The 21200-nt window shown below is 36.3% G+C and overlaps 1 pseudogene; it reads left to right on the top strand.

The window, feature by feature from the left end:
- Nucleotides 1–4581: 4581 nt before the first annotated feature.
- LOC116914366 overlaps nucleotides 4582–21200 on the top strand; it is a 93660-nt pseudogene continuing 77041 nt past the window's right edge.

Here is a 21200-nt window from a genome sequence, read left to right as displayed (position 1 = left end):
TTGGATATACAAGAAAAGTGTGGTGTGTGCTGAGGAAACAGAAAATTGAGTGGGCTGCTACAAGAAATATGTCGGGTCTTCTGCAAGAGTCTGGGCTCTCTGGAATTGTTTGCCCAAACCTGTTAGAGTTCAGACAATGCCACAATAAGACTTAGTGTGGTGGTTTGAATATGTATGGTTTCCACAGGCTCATGTGTTTGAATTCTTGCTCTATAAGGAGTGGTGCTGTTAGGAGCTGTCCTTGTTGAAGTATGTATGGCCTTGCTGGAGAAAATTTGTTACTATGGGACAGGCATTGAGGTCTCCTATGACCGAGTTATGACCAGTACAGCCCAAGGTTGACTTTTGCTGCCTGCAGACCAAAATGCAGAATTCTGGGCTCCTCCAACATCATGTCTGCCTGCACAGTGCCATGCTTCACACCCTGATGATAATGGACTAAACCTCTGAAATTGTAAGCCAGCCTGAATGAAATGTTATCCTTTATAAGAGATGCTATAGTCATGTTGTCTCTTCACAGCAATAAAATCCTAAGACATCTAGATGTTGGACATGAACAGACAGAAGTTTGATGCTTGTCCTTTGGAGTTTCAGGCTTGATTTTCGGAGTTTTCTTTTCTTATTGTCTCTTCCTCATCTTTTCGTAGAAATATTTCATTCTGTACCTCTATGAAGTATAGGTTTATAACTTACTTTTAAAATTGAAGCAGTCTCATAATTAGTGTTTGCACTCAGGTTTTGACTAGTTTTTGAACAAGGTTCTGGCTCTGAAAGCACTAGAGACACGAAATAGAATCAGGTGGGTTTTGGATAATGAGACATTCTGAAATCTATGTGGGATAGAAGCATGATTTTATAGTTTGATTATAAAATTTCCTCCAAAGGTTCACGTTTCAACACTTGTTTCAGGGGTTGGAGCTACTGTTTTGTAAGGTTGTAGAACCTTTGGACATGAGGCCCACCTGACAGATGTAGACCATTAAAGATGCATCTTGCAGGTGCTGAGTTCCACCTTTCCTTCTTTCTGCTTCTTGTTTCTGATCCTTCTTGACTTGACAAGTGCCACACCATCATCTCCACCCTCCAAAGGGGCCCATCCGGTTTCTAAGTCTTTCCCCTTGGTGATCCACTGTGCACTCTAGAACTGTGAGTCCAAATATGCACCCTACTCTTTTTTTTTTTTTTGGTTCTTTTTTTCGGAGCTGGGGACCAAACCCAGGGCTTTGCGCTTCCTAGGCAAGCGCTCTACCACTGAGCTAAATCCCCAACCCCATATGCACCCTACTCTTAAGCAACTTGTGGCAGGTACATAGTGACAGCATGAGATATGGGTTGACTATAAAATACTCTGCATATTTTAAAGAATTAATACTGTAAAAATGCACTATCCACACCTCCATAGTGTTAGATTTCTTTAGAATTTAAAGGGAAAATTCCTAGAAGCAAGCCCTGGCACAGGTTGATTCTGTGAATCTGTTTCATTCTATTTTACCCAAATAAAATTAGTAGAAAATGTAGTTGTGTTTTTACTCATCAAAGGTAAAATCATAAAAATAAACATAAAGGGATTATACTGTTTGTGATTATATTCTTGATCATACTAGCTAAACTTCAACTGAATACTAATAAAATGCCATTTTATTTCTTCATCACAGGGTACTATGGTCTTCTGAAGGGTTGCAATCCATTCTGAATACTCCCACATATTTATGCTCAGTAGCCTCGGCTGGAAGGGGTTGTTCTTTTCCACTGTCAGTATAGCAGACATAGCAATAGATGCTGAAAAAAAAAGTGTCAGTGTCAGGGAGTGCATCTATGCGTGGAGGGACTGAAAAATGATGAGTGATACACAGCAAATTCAGTAAATAGGCTGTTTATTCTAAATACTCCACTTATTACCATAAAGTAAATTAAGCAATGTGGAAATAACCTAAGCTGTTCTAACACCCTGCTTATCTTAATGTATTGTCTCAATATCACTTTCAAATAAAGATGTTTGAAATAGTATCTGCAATCTACATTTTTGATCTGCCTAAATAGCTGCTGGCTTCAGCAGAACATTAATGCAAATCTAATGTACCTGCTGGTATGATTAGCTGAGTCAAATCATGGCATTTAAGTAACACCTAAATAATCTTAATTAGGATCTTCAACTCATCTTAGCACTTAGAACTCTACAGATGGATAGTCTTAATTATCAGCCTTTTGATTAGGATAACAGCTCTAATCAAGATGATGTGGGCTGATAGACAGTTTATCAGTAAATTAATGACTGCTGTTAAGGGGAACATGAGCGAAAAAATAGAATTTCTTTCCATGAGACATGAAGATGTGTGTGAAGGGGATTAGAGATGGAATAAAGTAGGAATAATGGATTGAGATTGGTGTCCTACTCACATACATTGGACCTCTCACTAACCACATTGTTCACATTCTATTTTTATATGTACTATATTCAAATCAAAATAATTGAATGTAAGTTATGTTACCAGTTTCCCTTAATTCCATATTAGCATCTTAGTAAAATTGACTAGATTCACTATATGCTAATCAAAAATATGGTGCTATATTGTTAAGGTAGCAAAGATCTGAAAACTGAAACCGTGAAAATTTTGTATACTTGGGTAAGTTGCTTCTGAGGAAATATAAATGTCTGATATTCAGCTTCCTACATAAGCAAAAGTGTGGCTAATTAGCCATAAATAGATATAAGAAAGTGTTTTCTTGAAGTTGGATGTGGATTCCTTGCCTCCAAAGCTCCCCTTGCATTAAATAAAGGAAAAACAAAGCAAGCATTGTATTGACATGCCTTTACCCAGGAGTGTGCACTGATGTAGAACTAATTGAAATGAGACACTACTAACCTTCATTTTGTGCTTGATCATCCCAAATCTCCAACATGAAGGATATTATATTATACTGTTGTAGTTTCTTCTCTCAAGGCTTCGTCACAGTGCTATTTTTCTACCTAGGTTTCTTTCAAGGAAGGGTCCTCAGGCCTACCCAAAGAAAGTTGGGAGGAGGAGGAAAGAGAAGGGGAGAGTCAGAGGAGGAAAAGTGAAGGAAGAAAAGAAGGAGAGAGACCTGCTTTGAAAACATTCCCTGAGATATTTTTCTCTTCTTGGTATTCTTTGTTCAAGCTCCTATGTGAGTCCTATGGAGACCAGACACTAAAGAACTTCCCCATACTCCCTCACTTTCCACTGGATGTAGATAATGTAAGGTTCACAATCACAAATTCCACACATGCATTGAACTTCTTGAAGTTGATACTAATGGAAGTTAGCTGTCTTATTCATGCCTCAAAGCCTAAGACAATGATTCGGGTCTCAATAACTGAGGAGAAAAGAGACTAGTCCCTGGCTGAGAAAAAAATGGGAAGATAAGTCTCAGTGCTTGTCTCATAGGTTGACAAGCACACACAGGAACACAAGGCATGCGCACGTGTGTGTGTGCGCATCCATGCACATACAGACACAGATATAGACACACACACACACACACACACACACACACACACACACACACACACACACACACACCCTATTATTAGGACCCTGTCAGTGACCTCAGAAGTTGGTGTTTGTGCTAGATGGCACCCTTTATTTTCCACCTGCAGTAGTTACTGTGGTATTGCCCTGCATTAAAAGCAATCTTAGACATGTTTTCTGAGTTATACCTATTACCCACTCTTCTTTCTCAGTCTTTCATTATCCCTGTTACCACACATTGTTGAACATCTATCAGCATGCAAATTCACTTGCTGGTCTCCTAAACCAATCACTCCTTAGACCTAAAGACTGGAGTGCTGGATATCTATAACCAACAAAGAAGTTGAAAACACTGATGGACTCAGCTCCTGCTGGATCTATGTGTCCAATTAAATACCTGGCTGGTAGGAAAGTTTCACTTCTGCCTTCCCGATTAAATGTCACCCATTTCCTTGCACACTTTTCTCCATCTGTTAAAATTCCTGAAAGTCACTGTCATACACAGCAATGACCTCTGTAACTTACTCTGCTTATTCCAAATTAATGTCTTCTTATTGGTCAGCTATGTTCATATATATTTGAGTTAGAAGGAGAGACACAGAAAATCTGTGTGCTAGGGAGGCTGCTAATTGACACCAGTATTTGAAGATGTCATAGAAAAGATACATCTCTTTATGATGTCCTGGGAGTCTATGCAGGCCTTGAAAATTACTACACAGTTGTAAGTGATCTTATTAATAATAATGATGATATCAACATTCTTGTCAATAGTGTTTCATAATTTCCCATTCCCTAATTAACAAAATTTGAACAAAATCTGGCAATTATCACAAGAATCAAGACCTAATCTGCAAAACTTTTCCAACCCACCACCCTTGTTGATCCCTCTGACAATACACTCAATACAGATTTCTGCTTTCCTGTTCGTGTTTGTTTTGTTTTGTTTTGTTTATGTAACATCCATCCACCTGCCACTTTTCTTCCCCTTGGCCTTTTACAACATGGACTTCATTTAGACTTTCATTTTAAAAATTGTTTCTTCAGGAAGGTTGAATATTGAGTGTCTTGGGAGGCCAGATTGCTGTCAGACATGGCTGCTGGACATGGTCACGAACACAGACAAAGTCATGTTAAAGTGGAACTTCCACATGACAGACAGTGGAAAATTGAAAGGACGCCATTAGAAAAGGTGCAGAAGGTTGCTGCACGGGGCTTGAGGGGTCCATGGGCTCACTATGAGGCTTGGAGATACATGGGCGGCTTTGCAACCAATGCCACCTTCACAAGCGTAATATTGAAAGGATTCAAATAGGTGTTTGCTGCATTTGAAGTAGCTTTAGGGGCTGATTATTTCCTAGCTTCCCAGAATGATGAGGATAAGAAGCATCACGGAAGAGAGCACCTTGTGACGTCTTTCAAGAAAATAAGATTCTCTCAGCGTAGCATCCGTGGCTGTATGTTTGTCCTTGAAAGACTATTAGTATGGTTTAATAAAGTAAGGAAAACTGAAAAAAAAAAAGAGAATTGTTTCTTTCTACCCAATTTCAGAATCTACATTAACTGTTTTTTACATGAATAATTTCCAGTATTATAAACATCTTTGATTCTGAATTCTGTATCATTCATTTGTTTATGATTCTGTGCCATGCAATTATCAAAAGAAAATTTGTGACAATAGGGATCAGATAATAGTTACATGTGTGTGTGTTTATACATGTATGCATATGTTTTGATATAACTCATTTATTAATTCTAATCGAGGTTTTGGATTATACTATCCACATTGAAAAACAACAATAGTTTTGGTGGTTTTGTGAAAAATACATTACAAATTTTTTAAAGAAAAGTTCTGAACTTTATATGGGATTTGTGGAAATATTTTTTCAATTAAGATTTCAACTTCCCAGATACCTGTAGGGTAAAATGCCAGTCAGCACAGGGGAACTGAAACAGTTTAACAAATTTCATGATTTTACTAATTTAAAATAAACATATAATATTTATCAAAAGAGTCTAATCTAATGGCAACATCAACAATGAAGTACTTGATACATGAAATGAGCATTTGCAATAAATGCCATAGTTTCTACACTCAAAGAAATTCTGAGAAAACACCTCAGGGAAAGCAAGAAAATGGTAAATGAACCTGCCGGGACAAATTTCCCCAAAGATAAATAAAATTAATATCCCATACACACACTGAAATCTACAAATGATAGTAAATATTTTAATAGGCCAAATATTGCCTACCATTTTAATCTTGATTTTATGCTCTTTCTGACAAATTAAATTTAAAGTACTCCAAAATCCTTCTATTTGAATATTTTAGCTATAACTGCGTCTCCATATTCTTCTGAAAACAGCTGTTTAAGACCTACTCTCACATTTACTATTAATTTTCATGCTTCTTTTCCTTTGAAAGATTTGATACATTGATAATATTCAGTGGCCTAGAGAAAGAAGGAAGGTTTAAGAATTAACAATACATCAAAGAACTAATTTTACTTGTAACCGGATCACTAGTGTTCGTGAATTCAAAGAATGCATACATTCATGCACACAGCAAACATTTGAATACCTCGCCTTTCAAATGAACACCTATATACATAATTATTTGGGGCTTCAGTAATATTGAAAATGTCATAGTGATTTTCATGTAAATCATTTCAAATCTGAAGTTCTGTTAACTTCACATCGGTAATAAAATTCTTGGCACAACCTCACATGCATGTGGCATCCTGTCCACTGATTATTGTTTTCATATTACTTTCTGGAAAATTTATTTAGGATCCTTTGTTCTCCGTGTGTCTAGTGATGCCTAAGAATAGTTGACAGCAAAAATAAAGCACTGGTCATGAACTTTGTAAAATAATGGGCCATTATCTCCGCAGCTAAAACAAGAAGGGGGAAGACCCATTGCCAACATCTAAAAATTTTCCACCACTGCACAACAAAAAGGGAGTAAGACCAGAGCATGGAAAAGTTAGAGTGCGCATGTACTCATCTGTTATCTGTTGTTGATGACTTACAGCAATTCAGAATCACTGCATTGCCCCCCCTTTTTTCCATTTATATTAAATTGGATATTTCTTATTTACATTTCAAATGCTATTCCCTTTCCAGGTTTCCTGTTCATCATCCCCCTAACCTCTCCCCGTCCCCTTCTATAAGGATATTCCCCTCCCCATCCACCCTCCATTACTGCCCCCTCCAACAATCCCTTACACTGGGGGTACAACCTTGGCAGGACCAAGGGCTTCCCCTTCCACTGGTCCCCCAACAAGGCTATTCACTGCTACAGATGCAGTTAGTCCATGCATAGTCCCATACATATACAGCCACCAAAACTAGATAAGATGGATGAAGCTAAGAAGTGCATGCTGACAGGAACCGAACTGCATACAGATCTCTCCTGATAAACACAGCCAAAATATGTCAAATACAGAGGCAAATGCTAGCAGGAAACCACTGAACTGAGAGTGGGACCTCTGTTGGAGGAATTAGAGAAAGGACTGAAAGAGGTAAAGGGACTTGCGACCCCATAAGAACAATACCAACCAACCAGAGCTCCCAGGGACTAAACCACTACCCAAAGACTATGCATTGGCCCCCTAAAGTGGAAGAAAATCAGTCCCAAATTTGCATGCACACATACCACAACATGTACAAAGGGGCAACGAGTCATGGGAATGAATATGATATCCAATTTAATCATGACAATCTTTTACAATTAACATAAAAAATACTATGGTCTATAACTTGAATATGTGTAACTTTAATTGCCAATTTTATATCTCCAAACTTGGCTGCTTGGAGCTATTTTTTTTTTTTATTAGCACTCACTACATCTCATTCTGGCTATGTGCAGATCAATGTGTTAAGTGGAGAAAAAGAAAACCTCAGAGAAGGAGAAAATGTCCTAGATGTCCCTCTATCATTGTTTCTGATCTATGGAACTACATTTAAAGATGTCAACACTTTTTATTTATTTTTTTTTGGCTAATATCCACTTATTAGTGAGAATATACTGAGCATGTCCTTTTGGGTCTGTTAACTCACTCAGGATGACATTTTCTAGTTCCATCCATCTGCCTGCAAAACTCAGGGTGCCCTCATTCTCAATACCCGAGTAGTATTCCATTGTGTAAATGAACCACATTTTCTGTATCCATTCTTCTGTGGTGGGACCTCCGGGCTATTTCCAGCTTCTGGCTATCACAAATAAGGGCACTATCAACATAGTGGAATGCGTGCCCCTGTGCCATGGTGGGCAAATTTTCAAGAGTGGTATTTCTGGGTCTTTAGGAAGATCTATTTCAATTTTCTGAGGAACCTCCAAATAAATTTCCAGAGTGGTTGTACGAGTTTGCAATCCCACCAGCAATGGAGGAGTGTTTTCTCTCTCTACATTCTCGCCAACATGTGCTTTCACCTGAGGTTTTGATCTTAGCCATTCTGATTGATGTAAGAAAATCAATGTAACTCTCAGGATCATTTTGATTTGCATTTGTCTGATCACTAAGGACTTTGAACATTTACTTAGGTGCTTCTCCGATATTCGAGATTCCTCTATTGTGAATTTTTGGTTTAGTTCAATACCCCATTTTTTGATTGGGTGGTTTGGATATTTGGTGTTTAGCTTCTTGCGTTCTTTATATATTTTGGATATTAGTCTTCTATCAGATGTGAGGTTAGTGAAGATCTTTTTACCAATATGCAGATTTGTCTTATTGACTATGACCTTTGCCTTACAGAAGCCTTCAAGGTTCATGAGGTCCCATTTATCAATTCCTGATCTTAGTGTGTGTACCATTGGAGTTTTGTTTAGGAAATTTCCCCTTGTGCCAATGAGTTCAAGGCGCTTTCCTACTTTCTCTTCTATTAGATTCTGTGTATCTGGCTTTATATTCAGGTACTTGATCACTTGTACTTGAGCTTTGTGCGTGGTGATAAATATGGGTCTATTTTCATTTTTCTACATACAGACAGCCAGTTAGAACAGCATTTTATTTTTTTGTTTTGTACTGGAGAGGTTGGTTTAATTTATGTATGGGTCCCAAATGTATATGTTGTGTTTGTAAGAGACACGGGCAAGAAAGCCCCAGAAGTAGACTTATGTTTGTGCACATGCATCTGAATATCCTGAACCAAAACCAGGTCCTCTGCAAAAGCAGAGTGTGTTCTTAACCACTGAGCCATCTTTCTAGTGGCAGAATGTCACAAATTCTTTGAAGTAGCTAATATAGCATTGTTACAAATATAGTCATTATATTTGTACTTTCAAACAATCTAATTTAATATATTATTGTATTTTGCCATTTTATCAATTTACTTTATAAAAACCTCTAGGTCAAAGCTGGCATAATGCCACTATTCTAGCACTGGTGATGCTTAGACAGGAGGATCATAAATTTGAAGTCCATTTGAACTACATAGTAAAACTGTTTCCCAAACCATAAAATTATTATAAATATGTAGATAAACAAGTAGATATGTAGATAAATAAAAGTAAACACATGCAGAAAGCACAGAAACACAAAATATCAGGCAGGCAAACAAACAAGGAAAATGTAAACGGAAAATACTGACTTACAGAGCTAGTTCCAAAGAAGAAAACAAGCTGTTCTTTTGACTATCAGTGTTGACCTCAGTAACAAAGCTAATATTTTTCTGTTTATTATAACAGATATACATAAAAATGAAAGCAGATATAATTATGGTGAAGATGAAACTGAAGGACTCACATACACACATTACAATTCTAGTCAATGTTCTACCTTCTTCCATCATTTGGAACTCTGGGGCAATTACTAAATAACTGTCAAGAACTTTAAAATAGAAAGAAACATCCATAGAAATAATTTCTCATCATTACCCTTTACCAATGTGTAGATATTTGCATATATCTATGAACCAGGATTCTAAGACATAAATCACACTGCTACCACATGTCAGGGCCAATTTACCCACCAGGGACAAACATAAGTACCATCTCTCATCACAATGAACTCACAAATCTCTCAAGTTTCTTGCCCTAAGTAATCTTGAGCTGAAGTATATGTCTCCTTATGGTACTTGTAGAAGTGTCTAATCCCAGTCAGCCATGAGCCCGAAAGTTACTATTTCTGGATGAAGTTCATATCCCTGAAGCTCTGAGTCATGTTAACCTCTCTTCATGGATCCTAACGGGATCTGGAAAGAACATGTGACAGAGATAATGCTAATCACAGTTGGGGATTATAGTGCAGTGCATTTTGTGTTGCTAGTAAAATAAATACTAATTTTAACGTTTGTCGTATTCCATTTCTATCAGTGTAAATGTTGTAGATATAATTTGTGATAGCAAAGCACTTTGAAGTCCTCGGACTTGCCTTAGAATATGACGACCTTGAAAACTAGCCTAGTAAGGCAAGAGATGATGTCTTTTTAAAAAGGCATTGGGGGGGATGAATAAAGAGAGGTTAAATTTACACCCTTCCTTTCATTGTAAGGTTAGCTTCCAGGAAATTTAAGAGAAGCCAGGCTTCCTCCAAGCACCCTAAGAATAAGGAAGAGGCAAGCCTCTGTGTCTCCTAAAATTTGTAACTGACTGCATGAATTTTCATGATTAGTTTTCTAAGTTCTCTCTGAAAATGTTAAAAACACTATTTTCTCCTTTTGTGAATTTTCTCTGCTTATTTTCTATGTGGCAGGTTACACTTAATTAAATGTGGATATCTATTGCTCACTATGGAACTTTAATTTCCCCTGTTTCTCAGTACTTCATGGTTCTTGTTTCCCAAGTTCTGTTATAATGAACTCAGTGGGAATGAATCGTGGTCTGATCTTCCTTTGAAGACACAATACCTTGAAAAGTATTTTATTTACACAATGTACTCAGACAACAGTTGATCTTTAATTGTAAACAGAAAGTACCAGCAGCTGAGACCGCCACAAATGTATAAGTAAATAATCTTTGGTATTTTAAACTGTTTGATATCAATACAAATATGCATGTTGCACTTGATGGTAATTCATATATTTGTAAACTGCATGCAAAAATTAAAATTAACTACTTTTGCATAGTAGCAGTCATAGTTCTGATAATATTACATATCTGCAGTGTTGTTGTTCATTTTATTGCAAAGCTTCACTATGTAGAGTTTGTGATATTCACATGCAGTAATCTGTGGTAGCCAGATTTTAGTGGGTATTTATTAATATCTGAAAAGTACTTATGGTACATACATAGTAAACTGCAACCTGGGTACTAAGATCTCAGAACTACTGTTGAAGGAGTCGTACCTATTTTTTTTTCTTGATAACTTTGAAATGGCTTGATATCAAGCTCCGTAGCAAAATCAGACTTGGAATTTAGTATCTATGCGTCGGTTAGAAATTGCATCTGGCCAAACAAAATATTTTATGTAGTGCACATACATTGTCAAAAGGCCAAAACCTTATACATTTTGGGATGAAAACATGCAGCAAACTGATGTGGAAAAATTCAAACCCTCAACCCTCAAAATGTGACTTTAGTCACGTTCTTTGGAAGTTAACTTTTCAAAGAAAGTGATGATGTCTATTGTTATGCTATCATGGCCACATATTTCCAGAGAAGTGTATCTTAACAACAACATTCCATAAGTAATTTAACCACATCTATTTATCAAAAAATATAATGAGACATCATTTCTATTTTAACCCACAATTTAAAAATATTTCTCATGGGCATATTGTTTCTCTGGATGCTAATATATTTATAACCATGTCGGTGAATATGCATTCTTACTCACCGTTATTCACATTATACTCTTCCCATGCCTTACTGATAAGATGACTTAAATCAGAAGTGACATAGATAGGCTAAGCCAGGTACAACTTTCTATGTGCTGCTGTATGATGACATCTAATTAACTTTACATTATACATTATACTTATCACACAAACAGATTAAAAAAAAGAAACTCCTTCCATAAAAAGGTAATGAATTGTTAGTTACGTAAACATACATTTACAGTCTATGAAATGAGTAATTAAATCGGAACTAAAATGTTCTTACATGTTTGCACACCATAAAATTGCAGTATTTTAGCACACAGTAATTAATTCATATTTAACATACACTCCTGTATGCTTGATTAAATGTCAATTAGGTGACTGTGTGTGAAAAATCAGCAATCACAAATTTGTGGAAATATTGAAATAAATCTAATAATTTGCTGTCTATTGAAACTTATATTGGTCCAAATTTCAACGCTAGTTTGCTTATTGTCATTTTTGACAGTGTTATAAATAAAATCTTAACCCTAACTCATGACAAAATCTAAGAAAAATGTTAACAATCAAATGATATAATAAAAGGAAAAACAAAAATTTTCTGTCTACTAGGACTAATTTTTGGACAATTTTACAGATTTTATTTGTTTGTTTTTTTCATATGTCTAATTATATTTTACTATATTTATTTTATCATTGTTCTTCCTTTAATGATCAGCAATTGTGGCTATGGAGCTATTTTTCTTAATTATATTTCACACATACTTCTTATCAAAGATGTTTAAGAAATATTCTATTTATTTTATACCTATTTTAAATTATATATACATATATATTCTAAAATTTTAATATTTCTTCCAGCTAATTAAATATAAATACACGTGGGCCAAATAATTTCTATGTATTATCTATAAGTATTTATATTGATATGCATGAGTGTGTGTGTGTGTGTGTGTGTGTGTGTGTGTGTGTGTGTGTGTGTTTATGATTTAGAGATGTAAAGAGAAGGCAGAGTGGGGAAGTTTCAGTTAGGTGTGTTTATTGCTCTTCTAAAGGACCCAGACTCAACTTAAAGAGGTCACATCCCTCCCAGTCAACTATAACTCTATTTTCAGGGCATCAAACAACTCCTTCTTCCCATCCCAGAATCCTGAATGCATGTGGGTGGTGCACACGCACTAAGCCAGGCTCACACACATACTCTTTACAATAATTAAATTATTTAATTCAATAATAAAAGTTACAAAAGTTGAAATGGACAGAAACACAAGGAAACGCTACTGGCATTTTGATTGCAAAACGTGTTTCTTAAGTGACTTATTATTAAATTGGTCTTTTTTTTTTTTTTTTTTTTTTTTTTTTTTTTTTATTAACTTGAATATTTTTATATACATTTCGAAAGTGTTATTCCCTTTCCGGTTTCGGGCAAACATCCCCTCCCCCTCCCCCTTCCTTATGGGTGTTCCTCCCGACCCTCCCCCATTGCCGCCCTCCCCCCAACAGTCTAGTTCACTGGGGTTCAGTATTAGCAGGACCCAGGGCTTCCTTCCACTGGTGCTCCTACTAGGATATTCATTGCTTAGTAAACAAAGATATATTAAAAATCATATGCTTATCCATGGCAGGAAATAGCTGTAAATAACCTAGGACAATGGCATTTTTATGACAAAAAAAAAAATAACCCAAAAAACAAGTTCAGACACTTAGAAAGATTATGCCTTTTAAATTCAAGACCAGAGTCCATCCTGAGAGTTGGACAAAATGAACACAGAAACAAATACACCCCTTTAGATCATTTTGCAGTCTTTAAATAGTATTATCATGTCTGTTAGTAATGCAGCAATACCCTTTAACCCTTTGAGCGCTGTATGAGCATCAACCATGTCATCTTACTATAATTTATATGTAAAATAACTGCTAATGGAGATGAGAAAATAACTGATTTTATATTATTTTCCTTAGAGGAAATCTGAGTTGAGAGTCTCAGAAATGTCCTCAAATGTTTTGTGATAAGTGGATATTTAATTGAAAGTCACTTGCATATTAAGAAGGTTGTGTTATAATATATTCTAATGTTTTACATATAACACATTCAAACCACATCAATAAACTACTAGTAGTTGCTAAATCACAAGCCGTGTTGAAATATCATTGACGCTCTTTCAGATTAATAGCCGTGAGCTCCTTTCAGCCTTATTTTCAACTGATTACGATATACTGTATAAATTACTGGACCCATTTGTGTCTTTTTGACCAGAAATCAGATATGAAAAGAATATATTTTTGATTCGATCTTTTTTAATACTTTGTGAGATTAAAATGTATTTACACAATATAGTGTACTTTCTTCTATCTAATTAAAGACATCCCTAACATTCTTCTTTTTTTAGTTGTTGCTCAAATGTCAAGACACACATAGTAAAGGGATCTAACTCTTGAAAAACTGTGCTATCTGAGTGACCAAAACAATAGTAACCAATCATTGACAGATGAGTATGGTTGACCTGAATGACACTAGGTAAAGAAACTGTGTCCAATCCATGTGATATCATTCCATAGAAGCACAATTAACTTACAAAGAGCCATTCATGTTTTCCATAATGTAATGCAAAATAGTCAGTTCTAGGGCAACAAGAGAAACAGGAATTTATCACTGTTCTCTACTCCATTCTCTGATCCCTTCTAGAACATCTCATGAGTGTAGAGGCTAATTAATCACTGTATATGAAATCATTTGGATAGTACAATGAGAAGCTGTGCAAAAAGCCAAACATTAAAGTAATTGTATTCTGTATTCAGAAACCATTTTCTAGAAAACGATAATAAATTATCAAAATTCAGCTCCTATTTTTGATTCATTCATCACGTTTGCCAAAAATTCCCCTTTTCAGTGTAAGCAAATGCATACTTTTGAAAGAAGTCATCTCAATATTCAGATCCACAGGGTTTTATGGAAACAAGTTGATTGCATTCCATTTTTAATGAAGACTTGTTATTAACACTTCAATGATGAAACATCTTAATCACAAAATAAAACAATGTATGCAACTGTCAGGAATTAAAACTCGCAGAATACAAAATATGCAGGATACGAATGCAGTGTCACACAACGGAAGGCATTTGTTTCCTACTACAAAGTAGCATGGTGTAAATTATGATACATTCATCTCAAGATCTAAGGGACAAAATAGAGGATAGAGATGGTGAAAGAGAACATGCTCTCTTATATATTGTAATTATTATATTATAATATGTAATAAATATATAATAAATGCATGTGCAAAAATTTAATAATAAATCTTCAATAATAAAAGTTTTATTGTGGTTGCTCAGGGAGTATGCTAGCATTGTTTATATAAACATTGTATATTTTAGAGGTATCAATACTTTGCATATATTAATATGAATGTATGATTATATATTTATACATTTTAGATACTATCCAAAAGTACACATATCTTGCTCAATCAAACTGATTTATCAGTTAACAACAAGGCTCTGGTAGAGCTGGAGATAACGTTTTAGAGGGTCAGAGTGATAGTGGCTCTGGCAGAAGACCTGAGTTAAATTGTCAGCAGTCATATTCAGCATCACACATCCACCTATCATTCCAGCTCCAAAGGAATCTGATGCCTCTGCACTCTGCAGACAATGTAGTCATATGCACATACCTTCCACTCACATATGCCCATATGTATAACAAAACACAAAATTATGTTTAAAAAAGAAGAAGAAACAAATGAGGACTAATGTAAGAAAGCATATGGAAGCGTGGTGATAGCATAACAAAGCCCAATATTTTTTAAGATAATATAGGTAATAGAAATTCAGGGCAATGAATTATTCACTTAAGAATCCATAGCTTTAAGTGTCCTGTTTTAAACCATGATGTCACTGACTTACGCATTTCTTACATATTATAAAGTTTTGAGGCTGTTTATTCATTTTTTTGTAGTAACAATATGAGTTTTATGTTTATATTACAACCTGCTCAGCTTCACTTCAAATTACTTCATTATAAAATCTCCTTGCCTTCAAATACACATATTTAAGATTATAATGCTAAAGAATATTAAATAATTTAATAATCATGAATAATAAAAGGAATCACCCTGTAGCAGAAATGTATTTATTGGAAAGTCAGGATCCACTGATTCAAATATATATATATATATTCAATATATATATATTGGTATATATATATATATATATATACCAAACTGAATAGAAGAGTAAAAGCAAAAGAAAAATGCTCTATTAGTCAGGGTTCTCTAGAGTCACAGAATTTATGGAATGTCTCTATATATTAAGAGAATTTATTGTAATGACTTACAATGTAGGGCTGGGGATTTAGCTCAGTGGTAGAGCGCTACCTAGGAAGCGCAAGGCCCTGTTCGGTCCCCAGCTCTGAAAAAAAAAAAAGAACCAAAAAAAAAAAAAAAACAATGTACAGTCCAACTAACCCAACAATGGGCTGCTGTGAAGGGGAAGTCCAAGAATCTAGAAATTTCTCACTGCCACATGGCTAGTTATTTCATCTGGTCTTCTATATATGCTGGAATCCTGAAGAAGAAGGTTCCAACAGATGTGCTGGCAAGTAAGTGCAAGCAAATGAAGAAGAGTGTGTCTTCCTTCCTCCAATGTCCTCATATAGGCCTCCAGCAGAAGGTATGGCCCAGATTAAAGGTGTATACTCCATGCCGGGATTTGGAAATTGCTCTACCCCAGGCTGGCCTTGAACTCAGGGATCTATTGTCTACAGACTTCTGGGACTAAAGGCATGCACTACCTGGCCTGGCCCTAAGATCTTCATGGCTACTAATCCTGAAGATTCCCATGTCAATATCTGGTTCAGAAGTCTGTGCCTTCTAGCCTCAAGATCTGGATCACTGGTGTGTCCTCCAATTTTGGATTGTAGTTCATTCCACATGTAGTAAAGTTGATAAACAGGAATAGCCACCAGAGATGGTTCCCTGGCCTCGATAGTAATAAAAAGTCTTGCCTTATTTTCTTTTATTTCAAACAGGTTTTCAGCATACGTCTAAGGGGGTCCTTGCCACTCACTATGCAGCTCATTCAGACATGCCTTGGAAGGGTGATACTCACACATTAACTTGCGCAGTGCTCAAATTAAGGTATTTACTACCAAGAGCAGCAGCAAAACCTTTCTTACATGTTTGACATTGTTATCATAATTAGGAATAACATGGAAGACACCTCAAAGGAAGATCATATCCCTTTTTACCTGCATTTAAAGCACAAAACTTTAACATAAACCATAAAAATAATAAAATCAAATATACTTTGAAAAAAATAACGTTGGAGGATTTTGCTAGGGAGGTAAAATAACATACTAAACAATTGTAAAGGATGGAGTTTGGATCCTCAGAATCAAATGTAAGTACCTGGTTCACCAGGCTGCCCACCTATAACTCCAGTATGCCTGAGGCAGAGACAGACAGCCCCTCCCAGAATAATATGGCCTGAAAAAGTAACCAATTAAGAGGACTCTGGGATTGAGCATGGCTGCCATAATACATGGCGTAGAGGTTATCAAGGAAGACGGACGCATAGTATCCTGCCAATGTATACACAAACAAGCACATACATGTGCTCTCTCTCTCTCTCTCTCTCTCTCTCTCTCTCTCTCTCTCTCTCTCTCTCTCTCTCCCTCTCTCTCTCTCTCTCACAAACACACACACACACACACACACACACACACACACACACACACACACTCACACCCCTACACTGAAACACAAGCAAGCACATTGAACATAGATACACATAACAAAACAGATAGGATACTAGAGTGCAAGTAAAGACAAAGATCCAAAAAAGATATATTAGTGTCTGTGGCATTTTATCAGAATGGAATCTCTTCAGTACATGTGCTCTGAAAACTGGCTATCAGCCTATGGCCATGTACTGGATGCTCTTTCTGCATGAAACATTTGTCAGTCCTTAGAGAACCAGGTCAGGAGACTCCATGTACTCTATAGTTATCAGAATGAGACACAAATTATATACATGGCTAAAGTTACTGTTTTATCACTAACCATAAAACTCTCTCTTTTTCTTCTAGGTAGACTATTCAGTATAAAACCCAACAGGGCAGTGTGAAACGGCCAAAGACATAGGAGAGATAAAAACTAAACTGACGTCTTAAAGTAAGCTTATATATTTTCAGTGATTAGATGTTGTACTGAAAAGGACTAATGAATGTGTTTCAATGTTTCCATATGTAAATGTAACTTGTCAAAATGTCTACATATCAAAAAGGCATATAATAGATATATAATAATTAAATTAAATAGTTTCCCAGGGGAAATATTTTAGTTTTATTTTTTTGGAAAATACATCAGGAACTATTCAAGTTAAAAAAAATAAGCCAATGTGAATTTACATTGGAATAAAATGTAAATTACCTCATGATTTTATACACGCTTGACAGTTATACCAGGCAAAGTAATAATATGGTTCTTTTAAAAGTCAGAACTCTGTCAAAATCTGTTTCTAGAGGAAAATATATGATTTAATACGTAAGTCATCTGCCCTATTCCACTTTGTCTAGTAATTTCTACGGTATGGTATCTGAGGCTTCCTTAATATTTTAATAGCTACAAATTATCGTATTGAATTTCAGTAATTGCCTCAATCAGAATCATGTTTTCTTTGATGTGTAGATAGAAATATTGGGGAATCTCATGTATTTCTTGAATAATTTTTCTAAAAAGTGGATTTCTTAGAAATCAGTTTGTTATTGTGTTTAGCTCAGTCAAAAATGCAAACAGGTGAAGCAGATTTTTGAACCATGAAAAAAAAACACCTATTTTTATCTCCTCATTTGACTTTCTATAAGGGGAAAAGGAACAGGCCTGAATGCGATTCATCAGAGAATTTTGAATTAGCTACATCAGTCCAGAACATTGATGTCTTGATATTCAGCTATGGACATTATTGAGTCAAAGGCTCTTACTATCACCTCCTCCCATCTTTAGAAACTACATCACCATATTTAATTAATTAATTACTAATTAATTAAATCTCGAAGCTTCACATATTTATAACAATTATCCTTTTTTTTCAGAATTTGCAGCAGACTTACTTATAGTTTTATTGTACATGAAAAATAGCCAAATAAGTATTCAAAGTCATTTTCAACTTGACGTCTAATAAAAATATATGCACCACTTAACTGAGATCATATTAATATGAATAAGGCAACATCGTTTCCTTATGTGTGAGTCCAGCAATTTAAGTGACACTGGGGTTAAATTTTAGACCTAAGTGGGGGGAATCAGTGAATACCTAGTTCCTTTGCTAATTTTACTAATTGAGAATATGACATGCTCCATCTAATTCTCTTTTGATGACGACACAACTTGAATTCATTTCTTTCAAATTTGTCAGTGTAATTTCTTTTATTTTTTCCAGTTTTACAAGTATTTATTTTAAGGAAAGATTTGCTAACATTAGATACCATAAAGAACATTTATACATATCAAACAACTATTCTCTTCTGTGTTGTACCAGTTGATGTCTACATTTCATATATAAATAAGAGAGCCATATAAAATGCATAAAAATACAGCACATCCACTATGTTCATCGTAGCCTTATTTATAATAGCCAGAAGCTGGAAAGAACCCAGATGCCCTTCAACAGAGGAATGGATACAGAAAATGTGGTACATCTACACAATGGAATATTACTCAGCTATCAAAAAACAACGACTTTTATGAAATTAAGAGGGCAAATGGTTGGAACTGGAAAATATCATCCTGAGTGAGCTAACCAATCACAGAAAGACATACATGGTATGCACTCATTGATAAGTGGCTATTAGCCCAAATGCTTGAATTACCCTAGATGCCTAGAACAAATGAAACTCAAGACAGATGATCAAAATGTGAATGCTTCACTCCTTCTTTAAAAGGGGAACAAGAATACCCTTGGCAGGGAAGAGAGAGGCAAAGATTAAAACAGAGACTGAAGGGACACCCATTCAGAGGCTGCCCCACATGTGGCCCATATATATACAGCCACCCAATTAGACAAGATGGATGAAGCAAAGAAGTGCAGAAGTGTAGATCGCTCCTGAGAGACACAACCAGAATACAGCAAATACAGACGCGAATGCCAGCAGCAAACCACTGAACTGAGAATAGGAACCCCGTTGAAGGAATCAGAGAAAGAACTGGAAGAGATTGAAGGGCCTCGAGACCCCATATGTACAACAATGCCAAGCAACCAGAGCTTCCAGGGACTAAGCCACTACCTAAAGACTATACATGAACTGACCCTGGACTCTGACCTCATAGGTAGGAATGAATATCCTAGTAAGAGCACCAGTGGAAGGGGAAGCCCTGGGTCCTGCTAAGACTGAACCCCCAGTGAATAGACTGTTGGGGGAGGGCGGCAATGGGGGAGGGTGGGAGGGGAACACCATAAGGAAGGGAAGGGGGAAGGATGTTTGTTTGAACGGGAAAGGAATAACACCTAAAAATGTATATAAAAATATTCAAGTTAATAAAAAAAAAATACAGCACAAGTTAGCATGGTAAAAACATGACTATAACATTTTTTACTTCCGGCTGTAGCTAACAGAAATTTTTGACAAACAGAATTTATACTATATAGCTTCCAAAAACTTTCTGCTTTTTCTTTCTTTTTGGATATTTTTTATTTACATTTCAAATATTATCCCCTTTCCCAGTTTCCCATCCATAAACCCCCTATCCCATTCCCATCACCCTTCTTGTACAGGGATGTTCTACCATCCAACTATCCACACCTTCCCGCCTCCCAACCCTAACATTCCCCTACACTGGGGGGGTCGAGCCTTCGCAGGACCAAGGATTATTCCTCTCGCTGGTGTCCAACAAGGCTATCCTCTGCTACATATGCAAATGGAGCCATGAGTCTGTCCATGTCTACTTTTTGTATAGTGGTTTCGTCCCTGGGAGCTCTGATTGGTTGGTATTGTACTTAGCAGGTTTCAAGCCCCTTCGGTTCCTTTAATCCATTCTCTAACTCCTCCACTGGGGACCCCGTTCTCAGTTCAAAGTTTGGCTTTGAGCATCCACCTCTCTATTTGTCATTTTTTAGCAGAGTCCCTCAGGAGACAGCTATATCAGGCTCCTGTCAGCATGCACTTCTTGGCATCAGCAATATTATCTGGATTTGTTGGCTGTATCTGGGCTAGATCCCCAAGTGTGGCAGCCTTTGGAAGACCTTTTCTTCAGTCTCTGCTTCAAAATTTGTCTCCCTATTTCTTCCTTTGAAAATTTTTGTTCCCCCTTATAAAAAGGACTGAAGCATCTGCACTTTGGTCATCCTTCTTCTTGAACTTCATGTGGCCTGTGGATTGTATCTTGGGTTGTCTGAGCCTTTGGACTAATATCCACTTATCAGTAAGTACATACCATGTGTCTTCTTTTGTGATTGGGTTACCTCACTCAGGATGATAGTTCCTAGTTCCATCCATTTTCCTATGAATTTTGTGAAGTCATTGTTTTTAATAGCTAAGTAGTACTCTGTTATGTAAGTGTACCACTTTTTCTGTATCCATTCCTCTGGTGAGGGACATCTGGGTTCTTTCCAGCTTCTGACTATTTTGGATAAGGCTGTTATGAACATAGTGGAGGACGTGTCCTTGCTTTATGTTGGAGCACATTTTTGATATATGCCCAGGAGAGATATAGCTGGGAGTACTATGTCCAATTTCTGAGGAACCTTCAGACTGATTTCCAGAGTGGTTGTACAAGCTTGCAATCCCACCAACAATGGAGGAGTATTCCTTTTCCTCCACATCCTCGCCAGCATCTATTGTAACCTGAGTTTTTGATCTTAGCCATTCTGACTGGTGTGGGGTGGAATCACAGGGTTGTTTTGATTCGCATTTCCCTGATGACTAAGGATGTTGAACATTTCTTTAGGTGTTTCATG

Source organism: Rattus rattus, chromosome 13 (genome assembly GCF_011064425.1).
Source record: "Rattus rattus isolate New Zealand chromosome 13, Rrattus_CSIRO_v1, whole genome shotgun sequence".
NCBI lineage: Eukaryota > Metazoa > Chordata > Mammalia > Rodentia > Muridae > Rattus > Rattus rattus.
The sequence above is the reverse complement of the archived record's forward strand: the minus strand, read 5'-3'. Positions and strand labels throughout refer to the sequence as shown.